Raw genomic sequence first — 27,231 nt, forward strand, 5'->3', positions numbered from 1 at the left:
CCCCTGCCCCTGAAGAAAGTATTAAAATTTCCAGATGAGTAACCAAACAATAAATAGATGAGACAGTTGCTGTGAATATGATTTTTTTGCATAGTAATGAGATATGGCTAGATAGTGCAGTTTGCAGTCCAGTTTGTCTACATTATCATCTTGATTGGTCAAATGCACAAGAACGACACACCAGTCAAGTCACATCGAGTGTTCTATTTTAAATTGATTCAGTGTGGGAGTTCCATTATTTTCCCAGTATTAAAGCAATTCTGAATTTTTGCACCCCATGGGCATTGCTTGAACCCCAAGACTGTGTTCAGCCCAGCAAAGGTTAGCATCATGTTCATTTGTGGGACCTTTCAGCCAATGTCTTCACCTGTGATGGAGCGGTTCTTTCTGATGCAGAATGCTTACACAAGCTCTGTGTGTAGATGTGGCTACTGTGCTGAGAACCTCCAAACTCACTGTGCCCAATACCAGAGGTTGTCATGGGGAGGTGGGGATTTTCTTTTGCATACATAATTAGAGGAAACCTTAATCCTAGCTACTCTAGTCTGTATAGGCAAGTACTAGTCAATTCTCCTTGGCCCTGACACAGCTTTGAATGTGGCTTATTTCATGTGCTGCAAATCATAGAATCATAGGGCTGGAAGGGACCTCAAGAGGTCATCAAGTCCAGCCCCCTGCTTCAAGCAGAATCAACCCATTGATTTTGTTGGGAATAGGACTGTGCATTCTTAGTACTAGAAGTGCCAAAGACATCCCTGGAGCAGCTTCTGATTTCCCCATCACTAGCATCATTGCTAGAACACACTGTTGCATGTCCACAACATGACCCACAGCTCTTTCTCCTTGATTAGAGAGCTAATTTTCACTACAAAAAACCCTTATTGTAACTTACCCCAATAACCACTTCCGTTTGATAGACATTCTCCTGCTTTAATTCTGTATTTAGGATAAACTTTTTCTGGTTTTTACTCAATTTTTTTTTCTTTAATGATCACGGAGAAATGTGTGCACAGTGAGCCATCATCAGGAAAGGCATGTAAACCTGGGCCAGACAGGCTTGTTTCCCCAGGACCTCAAAGCTCCAACTCTCTTGTAGGTGACGTCTCAGGTAGTCAGTAAGCTTGTGACAGCTATGGGTCCTGGGTGTAGCCCTGCATTTTTTCAATTGACATAGACTGCTGGGGTTTACTCCGTTTCTCTTAGCTGCATCTATGAACCCTCCTTTTGGTTGCAGTGGGAGTTTTGGCGTGCCAGGAGTGTAAGGTCAGGCCATCATCAGGGCTTGATTTTTCAGAGGTGGTCTGCAGCAGACATGCCTGTTGAGGTCAATGGGAGGAATGTGGGGGTTCAATCTTCTAACTAAAATCCAGCCTTCATTTCTTCTCTGTGATTTCTTCTTTATGTGTCTGAGGTGAGAATTTTGCCCTTCCAAAATCAGTAAGCCCAGCATGTTCTCGGATCGGTCCTCCAATAATTACATAGATTAAATAGATCATGACTGCCCAGCTAACCCAAGCTGTACAAGTATGAAAACTGGCATTACATTAAAGAAATTTACCTTATTCATACCACAGATTACTTTGTGGCTCTCTTAGTACATATATGGTTTCATTTACATTAGGAGATCTCCTAATGATTCCTGCCCATCAATTTCCACTGGGGTTTCTGCAACAGAGAAAAATGATGAATGGGGAAAATAGTTATAATACAAATAATAAAAACTGTAGCATTTGCTGTAGGTTGTATTACCTTCTTTCAAATAAAATGGGAAGAGTTGGGGGATGAAACTACATCATTGTCATGCCCAGAATACATAACTATTAAAAAACAATAGAACCTGATTCCACTCCCGCTTTTTTTTTACAGGAGTGAAATTTACTCCCAGGCCAAAAACCTACCCAACAAAGCCAGCGCCTCCCTGATGTTCCTTATGAACCTTCAAACAAAATAGTTCTGAAGACTCACATCGGGTGGGACGATGCAGCAAAGTTATTTTTGAAATAACAGTAATTGAAATAACAGCAAAATAACAGCAGTTATTTTGCAATGACAGTTCAGAATAGCTAGTCTCTCATCTACGCAACGCAACTGCTATTTTGAAATAATTTCAAAGTAGCCATTGCCTCATTTTGAAATTAGTAAACCTCATTCTGCAAGGAATAGCACCTATTTTGACAAAAGCCATAGTGTGTCCAATGGCTCTATTTTGAAATAGGCTCTACAGCTGTGTCCACACATGCCACCTCCTTTTGGAGGGCGCATGTTAATGAGGCAGTTTGGAAGATGCTAATGAGGCACTTACATGAATACGCAGCACCTCATTAGCATAATGGCAGTTGTGCGTGATGTGAAAGTGCCGCTTTCCGAAAGCACTCCACCTGTGTAGACAGGCCTTTCGAAAGGACCCCCTTGACTTCAAAAGCCCCTTCTTCCTAAAACTATTTGGTTTTAGGAAGAAGGGGCTTTTGAAGTCAGGGGGCCCTTTTGAAAGGGCCCTGTCTACATGGGTGGGGTGCATTCCAAAAACAGCACTTTCGAATCATGCATGGCTGCCATTATGCTAATAAGCTGCTGAATATTCATGTCAGTGCCTCATTAGCATCTTCTGAACTGCCTGATTAACTTGCCCCCTCCAAAAGGAAGGGGCCTGTGTAGACACAGCTTATGTGTGTAGATGCTGTATTTCGCAATAGCCAAGTGCTATTTTGAAATGCTTTCTTGTGTGTAGCAGTATTATTTCGAAATACGTTATTCCAGAATAGCTATTGCCAAATAAGGTTGCTGTGTAGACATTCCCCTAGGCCTTTTGTGGCCTCTGCACAAGGGGGCAAATTTTTCCCAGTGTATCAGAATGAAGCTCACAGATATACACAGAAAATACAGGTACAAAAGGGTTGCCTGTAACATAGTATTTTCTTCCTCAGCAAATTGTCATTATATCAGATTTGACCTCAGGAGCTAGATGTAATGCATTTGTACAACTCTGCCATCATTATATAAAGGGCCAGCTACGTATATTTTCAGGACTATAATATAGATAATGGATAATAAACTCTTGGTGAAGTCATCAGCCTAAGTGTACTGTAAATAGATGGCAGGTCTGACATTTTGTTACCGGAATTTTACTTCATTCATAGAATGACTTATAAAACAACTGCCACGTTCCCTTGTGCTCCGATAATTAAACAAGCTCTCCTATTTATTCCAATTTACATAGTGCATCTATAAAAAAATCTCTGCACATGCACAAAGAAAAGATACAAAATATCTGCAATAATAAATCTACACCTCAACCATAGCACAGAAAGAACTGTGCTTTTTTTCTAGTTTGCATCCTAGGCAACTTGCTTTCTTTTATAATCACCAGCCAAACTTTTATATCATATTTTCCATTTTCAAAGACAGGCAATTATGTTATCTAATTAATGCGAACAGCACTCTGGGAGGCCAGCCCCAACTTGGTGCTTTGTCTTTTTGATCAGGAGGACTCCTTCTAAGTCATGGGTTAGACATCTGAGTGTAAAGAAAAGGAGAAGGCAGTTCAAAGGTATTTTTCCCAGCTCCACCTTTGACCTTCTCTTATTCTGTGTTTGCACAAGAAGCCTTATTCTTATCTGAGGACCTTTAGGAACTACTGTAATGCTAATAACCCATCAATAATAATACACCTCTGGTATAGCATAGAACCTAGCTCTGGTAGTTTCCTAAGATGCTGGTGTATGGTGATGGAGTCAGTGTTGGGTGGTACTACTAGAGGATCACCCTGTGTTTACCTTCCTGCTGGTGAAGGTGTATTAGAGAAGCACAAGGCTATTCTAAAATAACTTCTGCAGAGCAGCTCCATGAGCATAGTACCCCCTCTTCCCTACTCATCACCCTACTTCCCTCCCCTGTTTTGGCTTCTCCACACTCCAGCTGCTGTGACTGGTAGCCACCTCTGGGTCAGAGAAGAGCTCCTGGCTGCATACATCTCTGAACACCAAAGGATCTTCTGTCTCTGAGTCCCACTCCCCAATTTCCTTTTCTTTGCTCAGTTCGCTCTCACCTGGCCACTGGACTGCTGAAGTATCCATGTGGTCTTCTCAATGGAAGTGGGATCACCATCCAGCATCACATCCAGCTCTTTGTTTGCCTCTCCTGGCTGGGGCAGGGCAGGGACTACGAACCCAGGTCCCCTACATTGCAGGTTCCAGCTTTGCTACATGCCCTGCCATTTTTTGCAGACATCATGTCTAGAAACATAAGTTAGTGGAAGAGAGGGGGAAGTAGGGAAATCTTGGATTTTGGATCATAGGTCTGTGTCAAGGGGGTGCCACATGGTAGACACCATTTGAGATTCTTCAGCCACACATCAAGGAATAAACAAAACCTGCTCATAATAAGGGTGTTATCCCAGGAGATGACTCTAGAAATTGTACATGACTCGAGTACATATATGAGCCTAAAAGGTATTGTGTAGCAGCTCATTTTGTTGGGTTATTTTTTCCAAATCCACAGAAGTACTAAAACCAGGCAGTCCAGCTTCAAATGTTTCTTATTTGCACTCAATTTAAACTTGATACTCAAGTATTTTTTCCTTCTTTTTCCCAAAGTTCGTAATTTAATGGAAGAGCACCAATAATAAGTACATAAGATGGCAGAACACAAACCCTAAAAGAAATAGCAGGACCTTCTGTCTCTCTTTTGTTTTCCTTTATGATATTTTGTTTTATTAATAAGGCTGGCTCTATATTCATGACAAAATAAAAAAGCTATTTCCACTGAAACATATGAGTGTTCATTAGACATCAAATAGAACATAAATATTCAGAACATTTGTGTCTTAGACACTTTGGAGTCAATTCCAAAGACTTTAGCTGAGGTTCTCTTGTTTATTTTCTTATTTTATATTGAACCATCTGAACAGGATTTCCCCCTACATGTTGCTTCGTGAAAAATCCACCTAGTTTTTCAAGCAGATCCAGTCATTTTAGCTGGGAGCTGCAACAGAGTCTGATCCTTTGTAAATCAAGCACAGAAGGGAACATACCACACATTGACCAGTGGGTTCCCTTGAATGTTAGTTATTAAGCTCACAGTCTTTCTCTCTTGTTTATCTGAATATTTTCAACCTTCCCAGGGCTGAATGGAGGACACTTTGTGTGACATGGATCTGATGTGAGGGAAAGAGAAAATTATTGACATGGGAATCTTAACCTACTATAAAATTCCTCTTGTGTGAATAACACTTCCTGTAACTTCAGTGTAACAGGATCTCCTCGAACCCCTCCTCACAGCTCTCCTCTGTCCTAGGTTCTGCACCTCATGACAAGCCAGCTGGGCAAATTGTTGTGTCAGTTGCTTCGCTTTCTCCAATGGATGCATTTAATATTGCAACACATGCGGTTCAACATCGATCAAGACAGGCTAGCCTCAGAGGGCGGCTTCTGCCTACACAGCAGGTCTCCCCAGCCAAATCTAGGCAGAGGCTTATGTGCTTTGATTAATGCTGAGCTCCCAGTGTGTTTGAACACTAACTGCACCCTTCAGAAAAGGCCAGAGCCTCTCCAGAGCCCCTTGTACGCTGCAGCTCTCCCACATACATGTTTTCAGCCTTTATCTTGCCAGCTAGGAGGCAACTAATGAAGTCACAAGCAGGCCTGTCAATGGGGAGAGGGGTGGTGGTGGTGGTTGGGCCCAAAAGGGGCATTTAAAGGGGTCCTGGAGCTCTGGCTATCACAACTACTACTTTGGCAGTGGCCAGAGCTCTGGGCCCCTTTAAAGTGTTGGCAGTGGTGCTCCACCTCTCTGCGCGGCTGTTAGGGACCAGCACCATGGTTCTAGTGGCATTAAGTACTGACTGCCCTAGTCCCGCCCCTTTCACCCTTAGCCTTGCCCCTTCCAGGGCAGGGAGTCAGGCCCCTCTCCCACCTTGTCCCAGCACCTGTGGTGGGCTCAGCCCAGCTTTCTTAAAGGGACACCTTACCCTGATTTCCCCATGGTGAACTGTTACGCTGCAAGCCAGGATGTGATACTGCAGTGCACCAGTTCGCTACACAGGAACATCCAGTGTGGACACCACCAAAGTGTGGTTTCCAAGACTTTGACTGTGCTGCAGCAGAGACCATAGGGATGGTGCGTTGTAGACGGTCTACCCAGAGTGCAGCACAATAACTCACGTAGACAAGGTCTCAGTTTCGTGAATCACTCTGACATAAGCCATTCAAATTATAAAAGTAGAGGACACCACCTTTGCGTAGGATTAAACTGGGCGACTTTCCTTCCAGTGAGGGAATTCAGCAATATGGGCAAAGCTGCAGTCCTTTGGCCTTTCAAAGCCAGCAGCAGCTGGGGACCAGAGACCAGCTGCTGGAGGAATATGGACTTGATTTTACACAAAAGCTGGGCCTCCCATCGAATGGGTTGGCATAAACCATGAGGAATCTTATAGGAGCTAAAACCATTTTTTTTTGTTGCCAGCTAGATCTTAAAGAGCTCTATCTAAATTTAGATAAAAAGAAAAACAGATGAAGAGCTTGAGATGCAAAAAGTTGGGGAAGACTACCTGAAAAATCATCACCTCCCTAACACCCCGCTCCCCCCACACAAAAAGCTATGAACACTCTGGGGATTTTTGGAGGAAGGAGGGAGAATTCCGTATTCAGCTCGAAGCCTGCAAAACAGCCTAGCACTTGTAAATAGGCCCGTCCCAACGAGATTGCATGTGCACTAAAAGAGGCGAGATGATTTGCTGCATCATTTTAGTATGTTTGATTGATCATTAACTAATGGACCTTTGACGGTGGCTTTGAATGAAATGATTTCATATGTAGTAAGCCCAAGATTTGGCATCAAAGTCACCCTTCACTTTGTATTACTTATGGTATAATCACATTGTAAGGCCGTAGCCAAGTTGCTAGCACTAATGAAAATTTACTCTGTGCTTCCTTATGAGAGATATTATTAATGTGCTATTATTGAAATAGTGAATCCAAAGCAGTTATGACAAAGAATGAGCCAGAGAAAGAAAACATTTTTTTAAATGCACCCAGTTTATTTGTTCCTAAGTGAGGCTTACAAAAATGGCTTAAAGGTAGCAATGGGATTGATAAACCTGCCCAGGCTCGTTTTGAATATGTGCTAAGCAAGTCCAAGGATTGGTAATAATAGGATGTTTAAAAGTATGGGTGTTTGTTTGAATTAAACTACTAAAAAATTTGAGGTGGACGGTAGCTCTTCTCATTAGCCTAACTCTGCTGCCTGAAACCAATGGGAGTTTTACAGTTACCTTAAATGACAGCACAGAATTAGAACAATGTTGAACAGTTCTGAAGCTGCAAGTTTTGGGCATACAGGCTGCATGTATGCTAGCCCCTTCCTTTTGGAAGGGGCATGGTAATGAGGAAGTTGCTAATGAGGTGCCTCATTAGCATAATGGCAGCTGCGAGCAATTCAAAAGTTCTGCTTTCGAATTGAGCGCAACCTGTGTAGATGGGGGCCCTTTGAAAGGACCCCCCAGATTTTGAAAGCCCCTTCTTCCTATTTGGTTTTAGGAAGAAGGGTTTTCAAAGTCCAGGAGGTCCTTTCAAAAGACCCCCATCTACATATGATTCAAAAGCTGCACTTTCAGATCACGTGGCCACTATTATGCTAATGAAGTGCTGAATATTCATGGAAACACCTCATGAGCATCTTCCCAACTCACTCATTACCATGCCCCTTCTAAAAGGAATGGGCTAGTGTAGATGTACCCACAAATTAAGGCCTTAATGCTGTTTCCACTAACAGCAAGAGAGACCATGTTAACAGGGAACAACAAGAAGTCCTGTGACACCTTGTAGATTAACAGATATTTTGGAGCGTGAGCTTTCATGGGAAAAGACCTGCTTCATCATGCATCTGATGAAGCAGGTCTTTGCCCACAAAAGCTTATGCTCCAAAATATCTGTTAGTCTATCAGGTGCCACAGGACTTCTTCTTGTTCTTGAAGATACAGACTAACACGGCTACCTCTCTGATACATGTTAACAGGGTTTGATGTCTTCTGTGGGTCAGACTTCAGCTGCAGTACTTTGAGAAGAACCTTTACCGTTATAACAAAACTGTGACAGTTGATTTCCATCATTGGGTGTAAACCATTAAACAAAGAATTTATCAAGTAAAATAAGAGGCTTCAGAAGCCAAGGATAAGTCTATCTATCATTTATTATACATAATCAAATATCTACAGCTATAATTGACAACTATGCATTAACAATAACATGGAGTCTTTCAAAGTACACGTAAGTAGACATTACCTTTGCATAAAGACCGGAATCACCTAAGGGAACTCAAAAGTCCAGGTAAATTTGAAAAACAAACAAGCAAAAAACAACAGGAATACATTTTAGGGCCACACTTTTCAAGCTGAGTTGCTTTGTGACTGAGTGTGACCCAGCTGGGGAAGACTGCACCCAGTGTAGGGTGAGTGCACCTGTCTCCATAAAAGGATAGGAACGTGAACATGCAATTCCCAATTTCATTCTTCCCAGTCCGTGTCTGTACATTCGCCTTTAGTTGTGAAGCAGTACAGACCAATGACCAGCGTGAGGAAATCCTCCCTTGTCTGCAGGCCTGTGCGCCCAATGGCCAGAGTCAGTAATCTCACCCTGATCCTCAGGGTTGTGAAGCCCCATAGCCGGAGTCAATAAGTCTGTCTCTTTTGGTGGGGCTGTGTGGCTCCCCGCTTAGTCAGGAAATGGGGTTCAGGGGCAGAATAATCCCCCAACAGGAGGGTCCAGGCCCTGCCTCTTCACTGGGCCCCAGCCCAGCGCCCTGTTAGTGTCTGTAGTTCAAGCCACTCAGTCAGTGGGGAAAAACTCTGACTGAAACACTCCAACTCCCAATTTCAGCTGATCAGTTCACCATTACATTCCCCTGGGCTGCTTTGTGCTGCTGTCCCTGCAACTGTGGCTTGGCAACTGTCTTACCTCCCGAGTCCCTGGATCACCCCTTCTTTGGTGCTTGTGAACCCTGTGAGGCCCCTGGGAGCCCCCTGCCTTTGGTCTGTGTTGCAGCATCTCCATCCCTGGGCTTCTGCGGAGACTACTCTGGAGCAGGTAGTGCACGTCCCCCCTCCCTGGCAGTCAGCCCCAACTGAACAGAGCTGCTCTTTTATACCATTGCACCTGGAGCATGCCCCATAAGGTGGAAGGGATATGGCTTCCATAGCCTTCCCCTGTGTGCTCTGTCAAACATACATCCCTTTAAGAGTGGACCATTCTGTCACTTTCCTTGCCCTCTGAGCTTTCTCGGGACTGTTCCTTACTTGCAACCCATAAGGCTGTAAGGATAAGCACCATTGCATTATTTGTGGGTTGGTTGCTTTCATGTGATGTACCCAGAGAAGAGCTGTGTGGTCAGTAACCAGCCAGAAAGTATTCCTTAAAGGGTAATATCAAAGAAAGACTTTTGCCCATTTCATAGCTAAGGCCTCTTTTTCAATGGTGGAATACTGGGTTTCTCCGGGGACCAGTTTTTGGCTTAAGGACAATATTAGGTGTTCTTCTCCAGCCTTCCCCTGGGAAAGTACCATTCTGCTCCCTATCTCAGAAGCATCTACCTGTAGGATGAAGGACTTCTGACAGTTGGGGTAGGCCAAGACAGGTTCTTGGATCAGCTGTTCCTTTAAGGCCTGAAAGGCTGATTCACATTCACTTGACCACTAGACTTTCTGTAGTTGGGACTGGCTTGTCAAAAGTCAGTCAAGGGGGCTGCCAAGGTTGCAAAGTCCAGCATAAACAACCAGTAATAGCTAGCAAGGCTGAAGAATTGCTGTATTTTTCTCTTTCTGAGTGCAAGACAGTCCTGTAATGCCTATTTTAGTTCTCTGGTCTGGACTGTATAACCGAGGTAGGCTACTTCCTTCTGCCCAAAATGACATTCTGCTCTGCTTCTTTTAAGGCATATAAAACCTCAGAGAAGTTTTGATGGTGGTTTTCTCAGCTGGTGCTATACACAATAATATCACCAATATACAGCACTGCATACTATCCATGTAGTTGCAATATCCTATTCACAAGTTGCTGAAAGGCGGCTTCTGCCCTGTGTACCCCAAATGGCATTGTCACAAATTGATATAAGCCAAAGGGGGTGAGGAATGGTGAATGCTGTCTTCAGTCATGAGGTGGGTGTCACAGGGATTTGCCAGTACCCTGTAGGGAGATCTAGAATAGATAAGAATTTGGCTACCCTCAACTTTTCCAGGACTTCATTGACAAATAGCATTGCATAGGCATTGAATTACGATATCTCATTTACTTTTCCAAAATCAGTGCCAAACTGGATGAACCCACTTGGTTTTGGGACTACGACGATAGGACTTTGCCATTCACTATGCAATTCTTCTATCATACCCATGTCTAACATAACATCCAGTTCCTTACAGACTGCATCCCACATCTTCTTGGGTAGGGACCAGCATGGGTTGTGTGCCCTGGTACAGTGGTGATATCATAACTCACAATGGCGGTTCGTTGGGGCTGGTCTGAGAACAGCTTTGGCTAAGAGGCTGCATCTACACTAGCAAGTTCTCTGGAAAGATTTTTTGAAAGAAGAGGGGTCTTTTGAAAGATCCAGTGGCATGTTTACACACTAAAAGCATTCTTTCAAAAGCAAATTGAAAGAATGTGGTGCTCCTTTCGAAATCGCTCTTCCTTTCCCATTTCAGGAAGCGCGCCCCCTTTCAAAAGCTTCTTTTGGAAGAAAATGTGTAGACGCTCCCCAGGCCCTTTTTTTTCAAAAGAGCAGACCTCATAGGGCCTGATTTTTTGATCCCTAATTTTTTGATTTTGAAAGAGCAGGGGCTATGTGAAAGCTCTCTTTGGAAAGAACAGATTGGTCTTTTGATCTGCTTTTTTGTGTACGGATGCACTTTTTCGAAAGAAGTTCTTTCAGAAGAGATCTTCCAGAAGAGCTCCTTTCAAAAGATCTCTGTAGTATAGACATAGCCAGAGTATAAGAGTTGTAGGAGTTGCTGTCTCTGGTTCTGGTTGAGCCCTTCTATTATTGCAGGCTGGTCTTCAAAGGGTTCATCTACCCAGGGGCCTAATTCAGGTTCAGAATAGTTTCCAGCTCCATATGTATTCTTCCTAGGAAACAAAGTGACAGATTAGTTTCCTTCCAATCTTCCTATTGGAAGTTTTGAGATTGCATGGTTTGCCCCTCCCCTTCCAGATAGGAGGCAGAGGACTTTGACTCCAAAGCTGCGTCTACACGTGCACGCTACTTCGAAGTAGCGGCACCAACTTCGACGTTAGGCGGCGAGACGTCGAAGTCGCTAACCTCATGAGGAGATAGGAATAGCGTCCTACTTCGATGTTCAACGTCGAAGTAGGGACTGTGTAGACGATCCGCGTCCCGCAACGTCGAAATTGCTGGGTCCTCCATGGCGGCCATCAGCTGGGGGGTTGAGAGATGCTCTCTCTCCAGCCCCTGCGGGGCTCTATGGTCACCGTGGGCAGCAGCCCTTAGCCCAGGGCTTCTGGCTGCTGCTGCGGCAGCTGGGGATCTGTGCTGCAGGCACAGGGTCTGCAACCAGTTGTCAGCTCTGTGTATCTTGTGTTGTTTAGTGCAACTGTGTCTGGGAGGGGCCCTTTAAGGGAGCGGCTGGCTGTTGAGTCCGCCCTGTGACCCTGTCTGCAGCTGTGCCTGGCATCCCTATTTCGATGTGTGCTACTTTGACGTGTAGACGTTCCCTCGCTGTGCCTATTTCGATGTTGGGCTGAGCAACGTCGAAGTTGAACATCGACGTTGCCGGCCCTGGAGGACGTGTAGACGTTATTCATCGAAATAGACTATTTCGATGTCGCAACATCGAAATAAGCTATTTCGATGTTGGCTGCACGTGTAGATGTAGCCCAAGAGTCCCAAAATCTCCAGAAAAATGCCACAAGCTTGGACACCACCATAGAACTGGGGGCTTTGCACATATTGGTAAGATCCTCTTGTCTCATGGTTGGCTGTGACCCAGGAACTTCTTGGTGCCAACTGGCAGAGTGCACAGAGAGTGGAGTGCACAGAATCTTACAGTGATCCCTCAGATGAGACACATTGATAACAGCTTACCAGAGAGTTAGATGAAGTTACTACAAGAGCCAGTAGGTGCTGGCTATTATAATCAGTGTCAAATATACGCACAGAGAATATTTAAAGAGTTGTGTCTCTACTGAAAATTATATTCTTAAGACACACTAGGAGATGCCATGTCTCAGAAAGGTTCCTTTCAGGCGTGGGGAAACAGACATATTTCTCTGTGCTGGGTCACTGTATGTTGTTTACCTCACAATGGTGGTGTGTTTTGTATTGAGTCTGGTTCTAATTAAAAGGTTGTTAAAAGAGAAAAGAGGGAGGTTATGGGAAGGGAAGCAGTCGTGGGAGAGAGATATCCTGTTTATGGAGAAGAACAAAGGACTGTCCAGATATGTCTAAGGCTACGTCTACACGTGCACGCTACATCGAAACAGCTTATTTCGATGTAGCGACATCAAAATAGTCTATTTCGATGAATAACATCTACATGTCCTCCAGGGCTGGCAACGTCGACGTTGGGCAGCACCACATCGAAATAGGCGCTGTAAGGGAACGTCTACACGCCAAAGTAGCACGCATCGAAATAAGGGTGCCAGGAACAACTGCAGACAGGGTCACAGGGCAGACTCAACAGCAAGCTGCTCCCTTAAAGGGCCCCTCCCAGACACAGTTGCACTAAACAACACAAGATCCACAGAGCCGACAACTGGTTGCAGACCCTGTGCATGCAGCATGGATCCCCAGCTGCCGCAGCAGCAGCCAGAAGCCCTGGGCTAAGGGCTGCTGCACACGGTGACCATAGAGCCCCGCAGGGGCTGGAGAGAGAACGTCTCTCAACCCCTCAGCTGATGGCCACCATGGCGGACCCTGCTATTTCGATGTTGCGGGACGCGGATCGTCTACACGTGCCCTACTTTGACGTTGAACGTCGAAGTAGGGCGTTATTCCCATCCCCTCATGGGGTTAGCGACTTCGACGTCTCGCCGCCTGATGTCGATTTCAACTTCGAAATAGTGCCCAACACATGTAGCCGTGACGGGCGCTATTTCGAAGTTGGCGTCGCTACTTCAAAGTAGCGTGCACATGTAGACGCGGCCTAAGGGTTCCAAGACAAACCCTGGATCTTTCATCAAGGAGGCAAGCTGACAGGTTGACTTGCCTGATGAATGGAAGATCACAGTCAAGCCTGTCTGCAAAATGCTGGGAGGACTTCAGCTGAGCTCTGTCAGACATGAAAGCATCTAGTTAGGTAAGTCTAGTTTCTAGGATGCATGTTCTGGTTTTATTGTATATGTAACCATGGTTTTGCAGTACTTCTACTCACTATCACTTGAATCTCTGTTGTGTTCCAGTCTCCTTATTTTAAGTCCCACTCCGGCATCTTCTAGTTTTGGGAAATCTGATCACACTCAGCAATGAGTGATCACCGTTATCATCATCAAACAGGTGGAAGAACAGTACATTAAGCAGAGCAATGAACTGAGCTGTGATTAGTGAGCTCAAGTGTACTGCTTCTTTGGATAGTACCAGAGAGGTAGACATGTCAGCCTGTATTCTAACAAAACAAACCAGCAGTCTTGTAGCACTTTAAAGACTAACAAAATAATTTATTAGGTGATGAGCTTTCCTGGGGCAGACCCACTTCCTATGATCAATCTGAATAAGACGGTTTGTCCCACAAAACCTCATCACCTGATAAATTATTTTGTTAGTCTTTAAAGTGCTACGGGATTGAGGGTTTGTTTTGCTGCTTTGAAAGCAGTGAATCTGTGAATACAGCAGGTGTCTGGTGGGATGAATAGGATGCTCCAGGCAGACACTGAGACAGCTGACCTGCAGAAAGCATGCAGGGCCTGTGCAGGCCCAGAGGGGAATGCTAGTGTTGGCTGTGGAGGTGATGAGCTGGCCTTTGGCAAGCACAGCTGGGTTTCCTCATGTTGAGGACAGGTAGTAGAGGTGCCTCCTATCTCTGCACATACCCAGAAGTGTCATACTTTCCCAGGGAGCCTTGGGGGGAGCTCCCAAAGCAGAAGAGGAAGCTGATGGACAAGGGACATGCTAGCATGTGGTGCTGTATCCCCAAAAGCTTGGAGTGGGAACAATGCCCCAGCTAGTGCTCATCCCATTCTGTTGACGCCCTCTGCCCTGCTACACTGCCTCCACAAGTACAAAGACCTGGTCTTGGAGCAGAGGAGCTGATATGAACAGAGGAATATCCACTGGCACTAACCCTGACTATTTCCGTGAGATCCTTGTTCCAGCTCTGCTTTCTACCTGCTGGGGGTGCGATGTGGGGGGGATGTTCTTGGTCTCACTCCATCTGATTCAGAAGAGGCTGAGCAAAGCTTAACCTGGGATTCCTTCATTGGCTTCTTCCTGATGCTGTCTTTTGATGATGGCTTGTACCCTCCCATGTGATTTCTGCTCTCAAGGTTTACTCTGTACTAGAGAAGGTTTGCTGCTCCAGCTATAGGCAAATTCTTCTCCTGAAGATGCAGCTTTTGACAATATAATTAATATCAGTTCCCCAAGCTATACCAGCAAAGCATTTTTGCATGTCTGTATAATTACACCTGCTTTTGCCAGGATAGAATGTTGCAATAACCCCATACACGCTGACCTAATTGCTCCACTGGCAAAAGTTTCGAGTGTAGATCAGACCTAAAATTGTCAGGTTTAATATCATTAATCCACCTCAACTGTAGGTGCTTGTCGCCACCTCTGCTGCCTGCTCTCTTTATGCCTGTTATTACTAAAATTGATTTTATTAGCTTCCAAAACTGTCCCACAATGCCCCTCCATTAGTCCTTTCTGGTCATCACTTTACCTCCACTGCTCTCCAGGTTAGCAGGAAGTAGGTGACAGGAAGCAGTGGTCATCAGCCCAGGAATTTTAATTTGATTTCCTTTCTTCTCTGGCCAGCATGGCAAGCAGACATCTGGAGCACACTTCTGCAGCACACCTAGTAGCCGTGAGGTCCCAGGATTGCAAAAGTGCCCCAGTATGGAGCCACCAGGAGATCTTGGACCTCGTTGCAGTGTGGGGGAAATAAGCTATCTTCTGTCAGCTCAAAGCCAGCAAAAGAAATGCCAATATTTATGTGAAGATATCACAAGGCGTGATTCGGAAAGGGTACACCAGGGACACTCAGCACTGCTGGATTAAAATCTAGGAGCTGAGGCAAAGATACCAAAAGTGCAAAGAAGCAAATGGTCTGTCTGGAGCCTCTCCCCAGAAATGCCAATCTTACAATGAGCTCCATGCTATTCTGGGGAGAGATGCAACCTCTTCCCCCAGAAGACGCATTGCCTCCTAAATAAACAGTGCTGCTCAGCAGGATCATGAAGCACAGTTTGATTTGCTGAACGAGGAAGAAGTGGATGACAGAGGGGTAGAGTTGAGTGCAGAAGCAGAACCTGCAAGCCAGGAGCTGTTTCTCAACTTGCAGCCCATCCTCTTATCTCAGAAGGAGGCTTTGGAGGCAAACTTGGATGCTGGAGAGGGTGCTTCTGGTGTGTATGTTTTTTTTTCTGCTGATAATAGTATGTGCAATCCTAGCAGGGAGGTTCCGTACCCATTTCCCTAAGGACAGCTTGTTAATATTTCTGGTGATGGAACGTTGATCCTGTTTGGACATAAAGCTGAAGGCCTTAGGCAGGCACTTTTGGAGTCTCCTCATGAGATTTTTGGGAAGACCTGACTTTTCCTGCTTCTGTGGTAAGACACCTTATATCAACATTGTACCCAGACAGAATGAGCAATCTTTCCTTATCCCTTTTTCTTATTCTGAGGAGGCTGATGTCTCATTTGGCAACATAGAAGGCATGAGAAGTTTTGTGAGTCACCAAAGAATTTTTGCCTGTGACCCACCCAGAGCAGAGCAAAACTCATGCAGCCTGACTAGCTTCTAAACCATGGAATGGCTTTAAAATCCAAACTCAGCTTTAAGAAACGCATGCTCCAGCCATTCCCCTTCCCCCAGGGTTGGCATCTGCTCAGACATGTGTCAGCCCCTGCACCAGCCTGTGGGCAATCAGACCCTCCCTGGTTCACATGCATGCCTGCAGTGACTTTTAATGACTGTTTAACTCCTGGAGATGTGTGCTTTTAAATAAGGCACCCCCTCCATTCTTGGGCTACACAGACAGCTGATTGATGATGTGGCAACATTTTTTCTTGTGAACCAAAGATAGCTTACCATTGTGTTGAAGGCAAACATCAGCTGCAGAGAAGCTTAAATTGTTGTGCTTAGAATCATACATTCTTCAGCCGTAAGAGTCCACAGAGTGACTTTGCGGTTGCAGTATGTTCTTCCATAGAGAGAGACAGGTATTTATGCTGCCAGTATGCTCATTGTTCCAGCTAAAGATAAAATAGAATTTAGCTATGCCAATTGTGTTCCTACTGACAATGCCCTTAATATTTCAACGTGTTTTCCTGGTTTTTGGTTTGGTTTGGTTTTTGCAGGAGGCAACCTTGCAAACAGAAGCAGAGGCCCCAGTTCCCCTGAAATAAGGTTGCCACAAATACAGAGCAGGATGAAGTCACGGGAAGAAATGATGGAAAATTATTTTGAAGCAGCAGCAAAGGAAAAAGTTGAGCTGAGACAGAGCAGGAAAAGCATCGTGGACAATCATGCAAAAATGAATGCTTCAGTCCTGTCAGTAATGACAAAGCAAACTGAGATAATAGAAGGAATGCTTAAAAAAAATCAAAGTCAATGAACTCTGCACCTCGTGTCCAACATATTCCCATTACAGGCCACCCTGGCCATACTAATTCTCCTCCCCTGGTCTGGGCCCTGTATCCCCCAGCCACTCTAGGTCCCATCATTTCAGACCTCTCTCAACACAATCAGTCCCCTCCCTTGCCTGGGGCTCTGCATCCCCTGAAGAATCTATCTCCCACCCCGCTTCCATGCCTCCTCTCTCCTCACATTCTGCCCCCTTCCTTTCAGTGTGGACCCTGAGTGGGAGTGGGGGAAGGTCACAGAGATCCTTGCATTTTACTCCCACAGAATCATGCACTAGCAGAAGGCCACCATTCAACAAACCATGACCTTACCATCCTTCTGTTTTCCTGTACCCACCACTCTGCCATTAGGACTCCCTAAATAAAAAATTGTAGGTTGGAAAAAGAAAGCTTCATTTATTAGTTAACATGCTTTGGCATTGGGTGGGTTGTCATGCGGTTGGAGGGGGTTTCATAAAAGGCAAGGCAACAGCATGCCTGCGTGTGCAGGGCAGATGCTAGTTAACACCCTTCATGCTCATTCATAAACCTGTTTTTTAAGGCATCCCTGATTTTCAGTGCCTCTTTCTGTGCTTTCGTGTTTGCCCGTGTGTTTCACTGCTGATCATTTCTGGCCAGGATCTCTGACTGTGCCCCCCACGCTGGCATGAAATTCTCCCCCTTTCCTCACAAATGTTATGAAGAATACAGGAGGCCCCACTGACAAAGGTAGTGTTTCCTTCACTGAGGTCCAGCAGGGTCAGAAGGACCCTGAACCTGTCTTTTAAATGGCCAAAGGCACATTCTACTCTCATTTTGCACCTGCTCAGCCTGTAGCTGAAAAGCTCCATACTGAAGTCCAGGATGCCTGCATAGGGCTTCAAAAGCAAAGAGAATGAAGGGTAAGCAGGGTCCCCAAAAATCACTATGGGCATTTCCATGACCTCAATGTTAATTTTCTGGTCTGGGAAGAAAGTTCCACTTTGGAGCCTTGTAAACAGACCAGAATTCCTAAAGCTTTGCACATCATGCACACTTCCCAGCCACCCATGTTGATATCAGTAAAACAACCTTTGTGATCCACTAGTGCCTGCAACACCATAGAGAAGTACCCATTGTAGTTAATGTACTCTGAGGTCTGGTGGTCTGGTGCCAGGTCGGGGATGTGCATTCCATCAATGGGCCACTGCAGTTAGGGAACCTCATGGCAGCACATCTGTCCACTATGTCCTGCACATTCCCAGAGTTTCACAGGAGAAGATTAGTGATTGCCTTGGCTACCCAGATTACAGCAGCCCCCACTGTAGATTTGCCCACTCCAAATTGATTTCCCACTGACCAGTAGCTGTCTGGTGTTGCAAACTTCCACAAAGCAATTGCCACATGCTCTCAAGTGTTGAAGCAGGTGTCATTTTGGTATTGTTGTGCTTCAGAGCTTGAGACAGCACTTCCCAAAGTTCCATGCAAGTGGACTTAGGCATGCAGAAGTTTTGCGTCCACTGCTGATCATCCCATGACCGCAAAATGATGCAGTGCCACCAATCTGAGCTGGTTTCTCATGACCAGATCCTGCACTCCACAGTGTACAGTGACTCCAGTGCTGCCAACAACTCAGCCAGGCTACACTCTAGATCTTCACAACCGTTAGTGCCCTGAGCATCAATGCATGGATAGCACATGGGCATTACGTTCAGAACATACTGTATCACAGCATGGGAAATCATCACAAAACACTGCACCAAACATTGAAGTGTCTCGGGCTCTATGTCATTCTTTTTAATGGCAAGTGGCAGTCAATGTAAAAGTGATGCAAAAATTCCCTTGTCCATGTCTTTTCAGTGGGAAGCAGGATGTGAAGAAAATGCATTCTGAGATGATGACATCAGAAATCCAGAACCACTTGCGACAACCTTTTTTCCAACAAGACACTGGCACACAATCCCAAAATGCAACAGGTCTGCAGGAATTGTGGGAAAGGTGCCCACAATGCACTGCTGCCACAGTCAAACTTAGGCAACCTGGTGGGGGGACACTAAATCAACTTTGTGTGCAGTTTTGGACACTCAAATTCAACTTTATAATGCTAGCGTTAAAAGGTCAACTTCAATAAATTCATTTTTATTCCCGAAGGTAGACATAAGACATTGGTTTCAGAAAAATACCAACCCCAATATTGCCTGCTCTTGAGATTTTTATTACAGGTCTTGCTGTAGCTGATGTTTTACTTACAGTTCCTGGAGATACATAAGGAATCTTAGGGTGATTTGTTAAGAGTAAGCTTCTAGGTTTCATGGTTGCAGGTTGCATGCTTGAAGGCCTGACCCAATTATGCACTAAAACAGGGCTGGGGAACCTTTTTCAAGTCAGGGGCCACTGCCCCATAGACAAATCAGTCAGGGGCACACAAGTGAGAAGAAAGAAATGTGGTCCCTGACTGTAGGGAAGCCAGGGCTATAGAGTCTGGGTAGTAGGGACATGTGATCTGGGGTGGAGTGGAGTGCATAAGAGGGAAGGGAAGCTGGGCAGGAGGAAGGTGTATGAGATGGATGGAGAGTGGGGTCTGGGTGGAAAGAAAGGTGCAGGAGGGCTTGGGGTGTGAGGTCTGGAGGGGAGAGGGCAGGGTGAGGTGACGGGCTGGGAGGGAGAGGTCAGGGTCAGGGTGTGGGTGGGGCATCGGGGGGAGAGAATGCAAAAAGGAGGTGGAAATGGAGGTCTGGACGGGAGGTGGTGCAGAAGCAGTTAAGGGACATGTGGTGTGGGCAACAGGGAGGCACTTACCTGCTCACCCCTGGATGCACATGGCTATGCGTCCCCTCCCTTCACTCCCAGGCACCACCCTCTGCTGCTCCAGCCTGTCAGAGCTGCTGGATGAAGCTTCCAGACAGCAAGCAGCAGTGGTGCCACCCCAAACTGCTTCTTGCCCACTTCCCAGACCCCCAGCAGAGCCCATGGTCTGGATCCAGCCTGGGCTTGCCTGAGCCAGCCCATGAGGTTCTGGGCTCTGCAACCCCAAACATGCTGTGGTCTGGATGTTATGGATAGGAGCCCCAGGACTTGAGGTCCAGATGTAGACAAGGCATGTGCTGGATCTGGTCCATGGGCTGGGGATTCTGCACTCCTGCACTAAAAGCGTAGAAACCAGACAGCAAAGAGCCTGATATACCATTTTTTAAAAAAAACCTAATTATTTGCAAGACAATCATAATATTGTTTGAGACCAGACTCGTGTTTGTTTTTAACATTTGTAGTTGGCAAGATTTGCACCTATGAACACATCTCATGAAAAGCTCATAATCCTAGTATTGCTTTTCTGCTTTCTCTCTCTTGGGGAGTACAGCCCTAAAATGTTGAGATTCATAGAACCACAGGATTGATTATGCCAAATAAGATCACTGGTTGACCAAGTCTGTTACCCTAAATTTCAGGGGTGGTGAATAAATGATGCTTTCAAGGAGGGTGACTACAGCAAAACTGCATCTCTGCAGTTACACAGTGTTCAGCATGAAAGAAAAATTCTCTTCCTACTGTGACGTCTGCAGGCCTGCACCCTGAAACAGTGGAGTACATTGCTTTTTAGATTAATTTGCCCCTGCAAATGTTTTAGTGCTTGAGTCCATTTGATAATCTCAATGGCGTACATGAGTTGAAACGAAAATGAGGGACTTGTTTGGAAGCTAAATGTGACAGTAATTGTTCAGAGGCGCTTCTTTGTCTCTTATTACCTGGGTTTCTGAACACAGAAGGAAGATACAGATGCATTTTGTGTGACAGTTGCTTTAGCATATCCTATGACTCTTGAGCTAATTGAAATATATGTTTGGTCTGTCTGAAAGAACATTTGAACATTCTGGAAAAGCTCCATAAATGAAAGCTTGGGGACAATGGGAATTTTCCATTTGGTTTCAGTGGGGCCAATGTTTTACCCCAGGACTCCATATCTATTGTATGGAACTTTCTGAAGTATGCCTCAATAAATATAGGCCAAGCTACCTCACTACTTTTAGAATAATCTCAGTCACAACATGTATTGAAACCATTTTATCATATTCAATTGGTTGCCCAACTGAGTCATGATACAAATGATGGCAGTGGACAAATCACGGTTTTTCCTTGATCTCATTCCTCATTATGGCATCTTTACACCTCCTCCTAAAGCATATGAGTACCTATCTCTGTCTAGGACAGCACAGTGGGCTAGATGGACTATTGCCCATGTGTGACAATTCTCAAGTGACTGTGTCATTCTCTGTAGTGGCTCACAACTGTGAGTGGCAACCATAGGGCAGAGATCCCAGCCTGGCTGCATGTTGTATCACTAGATTTCACCAACCCACAAGCCAGTGTGAACTCTGAACATACTACTGCAGTCTTACCAGGCAGTCACACACCATTCCCTTGGGCACTACAGTCTACCTTGCCAAGGGGGAGTTGGTGATAGATGGTTGCTTGACACCAAATATCACAACAATATGTTTATCTTACTCCCAAGGAAACAGTCACTTGCCCCAGGTCCATTGTAATCAGATTGCCCACCAAAGACAATGCTTGTAGTCAGTCCTAGAATAAACTACTTAGGGATATGTTAACTGAGAAAAGAAATGAGTTATTACAAAGTTAAAGGAGGCAAGCAGATGAACTCAAATGAGTTACAACCTATGGTTCCAAAATATGACAAAGTTAGACTACTCTTGCAGCTCTGAATATCTGGTAGAGCTAACCCAGCTTGACTCTGGAGACCTCTGGTTCTATTTCTATGCTTTGGCCCTGGGACACTCCAAACATCAAGAAATGGGAAATTTTCTTGTCAGCTATTTTTATTTCCTTCTTCCAGAATTCAAGCTGAAGGCACGAGCCCCTTTGCACATAGCCTCTTTGTGGAGGCCAGGGCAATTAACTATAGCTTTGTCTATACTAGACATAGAAGTTGGCCACAGCTATGCAATATTAGCTATGCCAGACGTGTAGCTAAAATCAACATATCTATGCTCAGCTAACTTGTCTTTCTTAACAGGTGAAGGTCAATAGGCGAGTTTCTCCCTTTAACCTTCCCCACTCTCCGGCTCTTGCAGGGAGTATAGGGGTTGACTTTGATCCCTGAGAGCTCAATTTCATGCATGCACAAAATCAAACCCCCGAAGAATGACCCTGAGTGGGTCATCTTCCATGGTAGTGTCTATTAGCTCTAAATCTTTGTATTGGAATGTCCCACAACATCCCAGTTAGTTTTGATATGCATTTTTGATGGGCAGATGATTCCTTATTACTTGGTTCCTAGTTTCAGAAGAAACATCATTTACAGTTACAAAGCAAAAGTTAACCGTTACCTTATAGATGGTAATAACTAAATTTATAAGTGAGATTAATGCAGGCAGCAATTTGCAAGCATTTCATAATGTTTCAACATATGGTTATAAGAGCCATACCTATCTTGACCAAACAAACATGCAGGTGAAACAGACTGGTTTCCAGCAATGAATTTGTCAGTGGGCAGCTGAGGCCTAAGTCTGGTCTGCCAGCATCACACCATGGTTTTTTTTAACTGGCAACCCCACATCTTCCATGAAACTTACAATAGGTGTCACCACTTTTGTCCAGTTAATTCCAGACAAATCATATCTCCTCCCCAGAGACTCCAGATATGGTTGAAAATGTGAGAAGGTGGGGAAGAGCCACGGCTTTGGCTCAAGCTTGGATCTGGTTATATTTATTTGGTTAAGGTATTTAAATGTACAAGCATTCACCAAGTGCCCATTCCAAGCTGTGAACACCTTTACATCCATAAAAATTCACATTCTGTGGTGCATACAGTTAGTTTTCATCAACAGAAATAAAAATAAAAAAAAATCCCCTCCCAAGAAGGCAGCACTATTCTGAAACCTCCTCTCTTGCTCCCTTCCCCTGTGGAAAAAAATACTAATCCAATAAGAAGTCCTACGGCACCTTACAGACTAACAGATATTTTGGAGCATAAGCTTTTGTAGGTAATGCCTTTACTGAGACCCCCTCTTTAAATCCTGCTCTGAAACCTCTTCCCCCTACTCATGCATCTGACGAAGCAGGGCTTTGCTCACTAAAGCTTATGCTCCAAAACACTTGTTAGTCTATAAGGTGCCACAGGGCTTCTTACTGTTTTCGAAGATACAGACTAACTCAGCTACTTCTCTGATATTAACCCAATAATTATTCAGGATTAGATACGTTGCTAGGACCAACATGCACAGGACATAATTTAGATGTCTTCTTGCTCTTCATCTTTGTGCTTACCTACATCAGTTCTGTGAGCAAGGCCCACCCCACCAATGCCTTCATGTGAGAGCACCCTTAGGCATCTTCTGAATAATGGCATGGACCAAAGGCAGCCTAACTCACAGGGACAGACCACAGGATCCATGTTTATGCATATCCCTGAGTTCCAACACTTTGCACAGGCGGCTGTGGCTGCCCTTCTCATATACAGGATGGGAAAACATTCACATCCCAAGTAGATGAGGGTGGCAGGGCGTTACATTATATGCTGGAGGAACTTCACAGGCCAGGAAAGGAAGAAATGTTGTGGGGGGAGACAAATTGCAAGTTATTATGAGATCTTGTGGACCTGACCAGCATTCAGAAGATATCAGCAGAAATATGGGGCAAAACACAGATAGATTTGCAGCTGTCTGGGCTACAGGAGCCATGGATAAATGGGGTTGGTATGCGACCATCACCACTCTGAAAAGTTTGCTTAATGTTCCCATGTGTCATGATCTCTTGCTACAGAATCCACAGTTGCGTGGTAGTGGGATGCTTCAGCTTTTCCTACTCCTGCACTGCAGACCCTTTTTTCATGACTGAATGGCCTGCTATGCAGTAAGTTGTATAAACCTCACTTTCCCATCTCATTTTGGAGGTTCTTGGGGGTTTTCTGCACCTTTTTTCTAAATAAAGAGCATCTTACCCAAAGTTTTGATGTTCATCTATTTTTTTAACCTGTAGGAAGCTCGTGATTCATATAATGTTAGCTGAAACTACAGTGGAAAGGTTGTTTAGAAGAATTGTACTACCATGCACTGCTTTGCCTCTGAGCTGCTATAAAGGACCAGGACAATACCTTGCTTAAAAGGGATCTTGGCCATTACCTTTGAAAAGTCGTGGAGATCAGGAGAGATCCCAGATGACTGGAAAACAGCAAATGTAGTGCCCATCTTTGAAAAAGGGAAGAAGGATGATCCAGGGAACTATAGGCCGGTCAATCTTACATCAGTCCCTGGAAAAATCATGGAGGGGCTCCTCAAGGAAGTCATTTTGAAGCACTTGGGGGAGGAGAAATTGATCAGGAATAGTTAGCATGGATTCAGGAAGGGCAAGTCATGCCTGACCAATCTGATTAGTTTCTACAATGAGATAACTGGCTCTGTGGATAGGGGAAAATCAATGGATGTGATTTATCTTGACTTTAGCAAAGGTTTGGATACAGTCTCCCACAATATTCTTGTCAGCCAGTTAAAGGAATGTGGATTGGATAAATGGATGGTACAATGGATAGAAAGCTGGCTAGAAGGTCGGGCCCAGCGGGTAGTGATCAACATCTCAATGTCGGGTTGGCAGTCGGTTGCTAGTGGAGTGCCCCAAGGTTCGGTTCTGGGTCCTGTTCTGTTCAACATATGTATCAATGACCTGGATGAGGAGTTGGATTGCACCCTCAGGAAGTTTGCAGATGACACTAAGCTAGCTATGCTGAAGGGTAGGGATAGGGTACAGAGTGACTTAGACAAATTGGAAGACTGGGCTGCAAGAAATCTGATGAGGTTCAGTAAAGACTAGTGCAGAGACCGGCACTTGGGCTGGAAGACTCCCAAGCATTGTTACAGGCTGGGGTCTGACTGGCTCGGTAGTAGTTCTGCAGAAAAGGACCTGGGAGTTGTAGTGGATGAGAAGCTGGACATGAGTCAACAGTGTGCCGTTGTAGCCAAGAAGGCTAATGGCACATTAGGTTGCATCAAGAGGAGCATTGCCAATAGATCCAGAGAAGTGATTATTCCTCTTCATTTGGCTTTGGTGAGGCTACATCTGGAGCACTGTGTCCAGCTCTGGGCCCCCAATTATAGCAAGGATGTGGATAAACTGGAGAGGGTCCAGCAGAGGGTGATCAAAATAATTAGGGGGCTGGAGCATATGACGTATGAAGAAAGGTTGGGGGAACTGGGACTGTTTAGTCTGCAGAAGAGAAGACTGAGGTGGGATTTGATAACAGCCTTCAATTTCCTGAAGGGAGGTTGCAAAGAGTCTGGAAAGAGGCTGTTCACAGTGGTCACGGGTGGCAGAACACAGAACAATGGTCTCAAGTTGCAGTTGGGAAAGTCCAGGTTGCACATTAGGAAAAACTTTTTCACTAGGAGGGTGGTGAAGCATTGGGATGGTCTACCCAGGGAAGTAGTGTAGTCTCCATCCCTGGAGGTGTTTAAGTCTCGCCTCAACAAAGCCCTGGCTGGGCTGATCTGATGGGTTTGGTCCTGCCTAGGGCAGGGGCTGGGCTTGATGGCTTTTTTAGGTCTCTTCCAGCTCTATTGTTCTATGATTCTATGATTCTATGGTCAGTTGAGCTGGTGTTGCTCCCAACTGCCAAGCATAATATGTTACATTCTAAATTTATTATCTTAATTAAAAATAAAGTGGCAAAAGGTGTGATCACACAATAGACATGAGGAATTTGCTGATGACATCACTGGGAGTGGGAGAAGGCCCCCACATTTGGGCCTGAACCTTTATTATTTATGCACCCCCCCAGCCAAAGGCCTGAATGCAAAACCCAGCCTTAAAGAAATGTCAATGCTTTTGATTGCATAGTTTCAAAAAAATCATGAAAGTTAACATTTGCCAATAGGACCAGTGTTGCTGATTTCTGTAGCTGTTTTAGATGGGGAGAGTAGACCAGCTTAGAGTTCTCCTGTGATGTAAAATTATTCTTGGCTGTAATGTCTCTCTAAGGAGCTGCTCTAATTAATGCAAAATACTCTAGTTACTACTTAATAAATACCAAGGCTCTTCTAAATGGCGCAAAATTAAGATCCTTTATTTAGCAGAGCCTATAGAGGAGGGCATGTGTTAACCTTTCAAACACTTGAGCTTTCTCTGGCAATGGCTTGTGTTATAGATGTGGTATGAGAGAAAGAGAACACCTGGCTTGGGTGTCAATATTTTGGCAAAACGGACTAGAATCCTGTTTGTGCTGTCTGGTTAGTAAAGCAAGCAGCAAAGGAAACGTTTCAGGAAATGAACAAGTTTCAGAAAAAACTGTGCTGCGAAAACAAGGAGCAGAATGCCTAGAAACAGATTTTAGACTGTGTGTGGTCTGAGTTTTACTCCACAGAAAACTGCAAGTGCCGCTTTTCTGTGCTCTCTTTTGTTAGCTAAATGTTTATTGCGTACCAGCTAAGGAAATCAAAAGGGGAGTGAAACATTGTTTAATAATATTATTACGGCCTTCATATTGGCCCTCTTGATGATGTTTATGGAGATGTGGCCTTTAGTTAGAAAATATCTAGTTAGAATGTAAAGAGCTCAAAACACATAGCTGTATCTTACAATGGTTGGAGATGAATTAAATCTTCTATCACAGTGTTTCTCAACCAGGGGACATGTACCCTTGGGTGTACACCCAGGTTTTCCAAGGGGCACATCAACTCATCTAGATATTTGCCTTGTTTTGTAACAGGCTACATAAAAAACACTAGTTAAAACTCAATTCACTCAGACAATGACTTGTTTCCACTTCTTCATATCCCTTATGTTGAAATGTAAGTACAATATTTCTGTTCCAATTCATTTATTTGGTGAAAATATGGTAGAAATTCAGCAAGTCCTCAGCAGTATCTTCTGTGATATTTTTGCATGTTTCTGTAAGTAAGCAGTTTTTAAGTGAGGTGTAACTCAGTGATATGCAAAACAAATCTCACTCCCGAAAAGGGTACAGTAATCTGTGAAGATTGAATGCCACTTGTTTCAAGACCTCAACTGGTGGTACATATACCCTTGGGGTAGATGAGGGAAGTCTGGGGGTAATTATAATTGTTTTAGAAAGGTGTATTTTATAAAAGAAGGTTGAGAAACACTGTTCTATCCGACTTTTAATGGTATCATACCTCTGGATATGAAACAGGAGAATACAGTTCAGGAAGCATCCAAACAATTTCAGGTATTTGGGTTTAACATTCCCTTGTTACATACACTGCAAACACAACTAACTCAATATAAATTGAGAAAATAGGACCAAAGACATCCAAACCTCCAGTCACACAAGCTGAGTGGTAATTTTATCTCTGGCACAAAATGCATCAGCAGCCCTTTAAATTCCAAACTGCACGGTTGCATTTTTCAACAGACTGTCTTGCAGGTGTGTGACAGTTTTGAACTGTAACGCTCGATTCCTGTCCGGCTTCGCTAGTGTGCTAAACAATGCAAATATTTTCTTTA

This window comes from Carettochelys insculpta, chromosome 12 (assembly GCF_033958435.1).
Source record: "Carettochelys insculpta isolate YL-2023 chromosome 12, ASM3395843v1, whole genome shotgun sequence".
Lineage (NCBI taxonomy): Eukaryota > Metazoa > Chordata > Testudines > Carettochelyidae > Carettochelys > Carettochelys insculpta.